Source organism: Crocodylus siamensis, chromosome 1, assembly GCF_052110815.1.
Source record: "Crocodylus siamensis isolate JL-2025a chromosome 1, ASM5211081v1, whole genome shotgun sequence".
In the NCBI taxonomy this organism is placed as follows: domain Eukaryota; kingdom Metazoa; phylum Chordata; order Crocodylia; family Crocodylidae; genus Crocodylus; species Crocodylus siamensis.
This window is the reverse complement of record NC_143395.1, coordinates 139,768,144-139,775,443: the sequence shown is the minus strand read 5'-3', so window position 1 is coordinate 139,775,443 and position 7,300 is coordinate 139,768,144.

Sequence of the window (7,300 nt, the reverse complement as noted above, 5' to 3'; positions counted from 1 at the left end):
AGCATGGAAGACAATTATCCTCGACTGCAAGAAATTGCTCAAAGACAACTGTCAGCAAAGCACCAGGAGAATTTCAGACCAGCTGCAGCTATTTTCAGAAATAAAAACTCTTAGTTTAGTAGAAGACCTCACTTTAGCAGAAGTTACGTCTGCAGCTGCAGTTGGAGATGCAAGGCCAAGACAAATCGAAGGCTGTTGTCACTACTACCACTATCCTCAGATAACTGGGCACAGGGGGAGCACCCCAGAGTGGCTCCTGACTTGCTCCGGCCACTGGCTGTAGCTGCATAGGGTGCTGTGGGGACAATGGCAGAAGATGGATGACTTCCTCTTTCTGCACCCATTACTCCCCCGCTATGATCCGTGCTGGCCAGGAGCAGAAGCTGGAAGGAGGTACCCACTCCATACCACTACTGCTGTCCCTGGTTGACACAATGAAGGGAAATCACAAAAGCCCCCCGCCTCACTCCAGCTGTGGGCTGCATGAAGCAGCTGTATGGGGTGCTGGGCTTGGCCAGACACAGTGACAGCCATGCACAGGTTCCTCCTTCTAGTGCCTGCTCCCAGACAGAAGGGGACATAGGGTATGGTGAGTACCCTGAGCAGCTGTTCCTTGGAGCCTGCAGCTAGAGCAGAGCATGGGAGTGCTCTGGGGCTCTTTCCATATCTAGGGGACAACTGGGCACAGCAGCAATACATGGAGCCCCCATCAAGTACCTGATCTCTATTTCCCCAGTTCCCTGCCAGCCTGGCGGCTTCAGACACTCCTCACCCCCATCCACCACAGTCTGAGGGGTGGTGTGCCAACACCCCAACCCCTTAGGAAATTCTAGATTCTCCCCTGAACAAAGCTAATTCTTAAAAGCATGCACTAATCTAATTTACAAATATATGAGAATAGATTGGAATAGGGAAGGCAAAGGCCTTCTTAACTAAACCCCTTTCCCCCTCCCCAAAATGGTACATAGAACTAAAAAGGTGATTTTAGGGTACACACACACACACGCGCGCGCGCGCGCGCACATGCACACACACACTTTGTCTTTCCAAACTGGTATCTTCAGGATGCACAGTCTATACCATAAACCGCAGTCTGGTGAAATGCGGAATAGGAAGAGCTTGACCCAACAGAGACTAGCAGATACAGTGAGAAAACGGAATGAGAAGAGTGGTTAAGGTAGGAGAACATGTTAGGAAAATGGAGGAGGGGGGAAGAGAGAAAGAGTGAGAGCATGCACACAAGAGAGAATGAGTGAACACAGAAGAGGAAGAAACAACAAGAGGGTGGGGAGGAGAGAGAGAGACTGGGCTTTGTGCCTTTTAACTTCAGATACAATTCAGCTCTATAGCATTTATAAAACTATGAGAGAATACTGAAGGCACTGCAAAATATGCAACACATCTCTTCATTGACCCTGCTCAGGATGGGTTGGAGGTTGCCATTAAACAGTGTTGCCAACTCACATGACTTCATCACAAGTCTTGCAATAATTCAGTACTTTTCATCTGACTCCTAGAATCAGATTAGATGAACATCTCATAAACAGTAAAAAGAAAGCATTATTTACTTTAAGCCAGTCTTTAAACTTGATTTTTACAGTCAGTCACATCCGGCATTTTGGGTCTAAATGCACAAAGTGGGCAGGACTGTACTAGGGAAACCAGGGAAGGGATGATTCAGTCCCAAATTACATTAAGGATCACTTGATCCCAACATGCTGTGCAGCTAGCATGAGACGGTTGCAGCTGCTATTCTTGTTGATTCCAGGCTAAAGCAGTGACAGTTGGAGAATTGGGCAGCTACCCTAAAATAAGACCCTAAGTTTAGGGGCTGAGTCTTTCCCCTTCTCAGTACCTTCCTAACAACTACTCTAAGCTTTGCAAGGGTGAAATACAATTCATCTTAGAGGAGATAGGAGAGAAATAGACATAAGCAATCATCTACTACTGTAATTCCCAGTGTGCAGCAAGAGCAACAGAAGTGTGCTCCGAGATCCCTATGTGAGGAGATAAGTGCTCTCCTCCACCATAGGCTCCAACTTTTAATTTTTGCCCAGGAGGGGCCCAAGATGATGGACATATGGAAAGATTTACATATTTCAGGTGACAGCGCTCTTCCTGAGGGTCCTCAGGTCCCCACATACTTGGCATCTCTGCCCCCCACCCCAATTTGGCACTCTGCATCTGTCCCAGCTACTCTAGTAGTGCCTGCAGCTGCTCCTATGAGAACTGCTGCTGCTTTCCCCTGCCTTTCCCTGTCCTCAGGAAGCCCCTGTACTGCCCAGCCCCCTCCCACACACTCCCAGCAGTGCACTCTGCTGCAAGTGAGTGGATGGATACACAGATGGAGCTGTGCTTTGAAGCCTGGCTCATCCCCTTTACTCCTCTCGTGCTCCCAGGGCTGGCAGGAGAAGCTATGGGGGTAGCTGCCAGATTGTGAGAGTAGGACTGCCCTCTTTCCCTGAGGTACAAACTGAGGGAGGAGAAGAGAGGCAGTGGAAAGACAGGGCACAGCTGGGTGAGGTCCTGGTCCTGCCCCTGCCACCCTTAAATTGCACCAGCTAGATTAGTACATCTCAACTTCTTTACCCTCAAGGCCCCCTCCATATTTCTTATGAATTTAATCTCAGTGATTTTCGACTGGGGTGTATGGAGGTGAGTTTTGAGGCTAAAAAGCTGGAGAATCACTGGTATAGAGGGTAATCTTTTGCTTAAAGAAAGATGTTTTTGGTGTCTTTTTTTTTAAAAAAAACAGTCCATCTCAGAACTGATATGAGTTGTTCTGGCAGGGGGATGGGTGTTTTTTTGCGGGGATAGATTATGTTTTTTTTGTAGGGGATGGAAATTACATATACACACACCTACCCCTTTTCAGGTATAAGACTGAAGTAGGCTGCTACTTTGAATTTAGACAAAAAGTGTGCCCAGGTATTAAAAGTTTGGGAAACACTGACCTAGGACTTTATGAGCCTTAAAATGTTGACTGCAGTTTTTCTTCATTGACTGCCATAAAGATGGCCTCATCTAGAAACCTGAAGAAAAGCTTATTTTAAAATCTTCAGCCAGGGATAATTTAAGGGGGGAAAAAAGGCCTGATTCTTATTGATCACTGTGGCCTTTTCACCACTTCAGCAATTTAGACAGGCCTTTAGTTTTTGGATCTGATACTGATGTAAACTAAGACCCAGTTACATTCTCTATTTGTAAAAATCCATAGACCCAAAAGAAATTGTCAAAATCTCACTTTTAAGGGGAAAAACCCTCAATGTTTCTTTTTGCTTTTGCAAGACATCATCAAGTACACAACACAACCCCCCAGCCACAGATAAATTAAACTCTAACTGCCTCAGTCTTGCTGGAAGGCTCTCAGGACTGCAGCTTCTATGTTGTTTGATCGTACTGCAAAGCTGACTGTCTTTGCCATTCCTGAAGAAGCATGCATTGTTAAGCCTCGATTTTTTTTGCTACATGTATTCCTTTATTTGCATTTCTACATATTCCATCCATGAGTATAAAATTACGGGGCTTCTGAGACCGCAGAACAAACAATAACATAAGAGCAATCCTTTGAACAAATGCTCAGTTAGACTAACACTTCAGCAATTGCAGTCTTGACAGTTATGCATTCCCTGAACAAAAACAATTTCTCCAGTTTTTTCCTTCCCCATCTTCCCTTTCTGTGTTAGGTAATAAATAAGAGTTTGTTTGCATAGGTCAACCTTGTCTGACTGGCCACAGTCTGCCTTAATTTTACATCCCTAGAGCCCCCTTGCCACAGAGGCTTCACTAGGGTATAACTGGAGGACGAACATATCCATGATTCTGAATATATTCACTGAAAAGATTTCCCCTTTGGGCTGAGTGGAAGTGCATATTCACCAAGTGAATCATGTGTACACTGACAGATTGTTCATACTCAAAAACAAAACAAACAAACAAAACAAACAAACAAACAAACCACAACCAAAAAAATCCCCAACATAACAACTCCCCTTCCCCACAATCCTGCCAGAAAAACTGGAGTGGTAAGAGGCTATATTTTGCCCACAGTGCCAGGTGATGTGCTTGCCTAATGGGAGAGAAAGAAGAACAGAAGGCAAAAGGAGACTGGAGACAGATACAGAATCATGTGGGCTAAGCCAGACACATATGTACGTACACCCTTGTTATAATTCAAGAGACAAAAGTTAATAAAAGGTACACAGTATTCTATGAGGTGTAACATTTCAAATACTATATACAAAAGCTTCATACAACTCCCCACAACACGCTCTGATAACTGGCTACAATCTGACCCATTAACTAATAAAGCCAACTCTTCTACACATTTCAAGTGCTGCTTTTCCATTTCCTCATTCTGGCTATTTCAAAACTGCCCTTCTGGCAGGTTATTTCTAGTTACAGATTTGAGCCTACATAAAAGGTGCTAATTATTTTAAGGCTGGTTTAAAGCTTTTGTTTTATATTCCAGTAGGGATCTTTGAACAAGAGCTGTGGACAATCTCTTCACCACAGTAGTAAAAGTAATATCCAAAACATGACATTTAACAAACCATACAGAAGAGGTATGCCACAAATATAACTGTGTTGAATCATTACAGAAATTTTTCTTTAAGTGCCCCAAAGCAAAAGCTTGTCTTGAGGTGCTTTGAGATTATATTGGCAGGTCCCCCCAAACACCAATCATCCAGAGCTTTCACTGTTTCCACTTTTCCAAAAAGGCGTTCAAAATGGGACACAGAGAAAATACGGGGCTTTATGGAACATAACATAATTAGAATTTAGACTCGTTTTTTATTCAGCCCAAATATGTTCAGCCTTTCAAAGAAAAAAAATAGCTACTGATAAAATTTTAATTAGCTTCCTAAGAAGACCATTGTAACAAAAAGCACTATACACACTAACAAGTTTCTTGTGGAAAAGGTAAAATACCTTTTAAAATTACTGATCAAGTTTTCTTGCTTCCATCCTAATTCACACCACTGTGTGATGCAGTCATGTGCCAAATGGATTTTTATGACACAGCCATATCCCATTAACACCCCTGTGAGCATCATCGGGTTTAACTGAAAATGCCAAGGCTTATTTTAAACATTGCCAATTAATTGCAGCTGACCTCCAGATAAATCTTGGTGAAGAAAACGTTAACATACTGTGGCAGGGCACCTGTGGTGCTTGCCACTTAAAGAGCAGCAGACAGGCAGGAGGCTAATGAGGGCAGCCATTTTGGACCCAGGGACATAAGCTGGGCTGCAGTTCACTGCAGGAGGAAGGAGAAACATCAGACGGAGAGGCTGCTCTGGCCTGATCAGGAGGTAAGGGCAGGGGCTATGTGGAGGAGGTGGCCCCTCGTCCTGGGTAAGACATAAAACTGCACCCTGCCAGTGCCTGTCTGGTGGGGCTTCTAGTGGCATAGGGGCCCTCAGGAAATGCCAAGCCAGTTATCCCCGCAGTGAAAGGTGGGTCGGGGCACCTTATAACCCCAGCCCCACATCCCTGGTAGTGTTATAATGAGCAGGGGAGCCCAGGGTTCATTAAGGAGTCCTGAGCCAGAGCTCAGGCCGGAGGAGGGACCTGGGGCTGCGCCCAGGGGGCAAGGAAAAGCCTGTGCGAGAGGGGCGATGAACAGAGCAGCCCGTGAGTGTGGGCAAGTGAGGATGCCCATAGTAGGCTGGTGAGGGGCTAGGAGTGAAATAGACCTACAGTCATACAATCACTCAGTCTACGCTCAGGTGTGGGTAGCAGGAGATATCCAACAGTCTGCACCAGGGCTGACAGAGGAGAGGAGAGCTAAGCCCAAAGCCCGGTGAGGCCAGGCAGCATGAGTGTGGCCCCTGAGAGAGGGCAGTATGAAAGAGGCTGGGTGAGAGCTAGCAAAGTGAGTGGGACCCGGGTGAGAGAGGGGTAGTGTGCAAGTGGCCCTCCGGGGCTGTAGAAAAGAGCTACATTTGTGTGCCCTGTTTGCCCAGGCCATAGGCCAGAGAAATAACATCAGAGTAATATCTGCGAGGCATGGAACCTGTGGAGGGGAGGTCAGAGTGGGTATTAGGCCCTTGTTAGCAGGGCAAGTAATGGGTAGCCTCCCACCTTATTAACAACTCTCACATTTTTCCATCAAGGCATGGCAGATGAATGAATCGGGTAGTTACCCCAGGAGCAGGGCAGTCAGTGACAACCTGATGAGGAGGCCACCCTGTTACACATACATTAACAGAATCTGGATCTCTGAAGAATAAAGTTTGCTTGCACAGTTGCTAACACTGTAGTCTGCATTATTATTTGTTTTTATCCTCTAGAAATCCTAGATGAGATTAGGGCTTTGTTGTGTGTGGCACGTTCAAACATCTAGTAAGAGACTGTGCCCTGAAGAGTTAATGATCTAAACCAGCAAGCTAGATAAAGTGTTTTAAAAGGAAGCAATAAGAATTTGATTTTACAAGGATATTTTTTTTAAGCAGCACACAAAACCATACAGAACATCTGCGGCAGAGCTAGGACCTGAACCCAAACTCTTCAGTCCCAGCCAAATGCCTTAAGACAGAGGTGTCAAACATATGGCTGGTGGAGCCCCATGAGCTGACCCTTGGTGCTGCCTTTTTTTTATGCACCAGAGCATGCCTGTGCACAGTGCCCAGGAGGTGCATTGCCCACTTGGGTCAGTCCCAGGCTGAGCTGTCCACAGTGCTCACATGGGCTGGGTCTGGAAGTGGTCTGAGGGCCTGATCTAGCCCATAGACTGGTACCAGCTATAGCTTGTGAATGCTGAGATGCTGGGGTAGATGGAGTGTCCTACAGGTTCATGCTCCATGGTGAACTCAAAAGTGGACTGGAAGTACTTCAGCCATGGGGGGACTGCGGGTGCCCCCCAGACCCAGGAGGGACCAGTTGCCAAGCTGGGGGGGATGGGGTGAGGGCCCTGCCTGCTCTCCAGTGGACTGGAAGTGCTTGTGGTCCACTTCAGGGTCTGCTGCTGAACACACTGGGGACCTCCTCCCACCCACACTTCCGTGGGACACTCCATGTGCCCCAGCATCACAGCATTCATGAGCCACCTGCTACCTAGAGGTATGTAGAAAAAAAACATTTAAAGCTGTATCTGTCTGAGTCTCTAATTCAGAGGTTCTGATTCAATTTGGAGAGATTAAAGGGTGTTTGGATTTGGAGATTCAGCCACTGAACTGGGGCACATCCCTGTTAAATCAAATCAGGAACTGAAGCTTCGTATAGCTCTACTTTTTACCATCAAATAAAATACATTGGGATGCATACAGTTTTATCCATATTCCAAAGACATTTATTT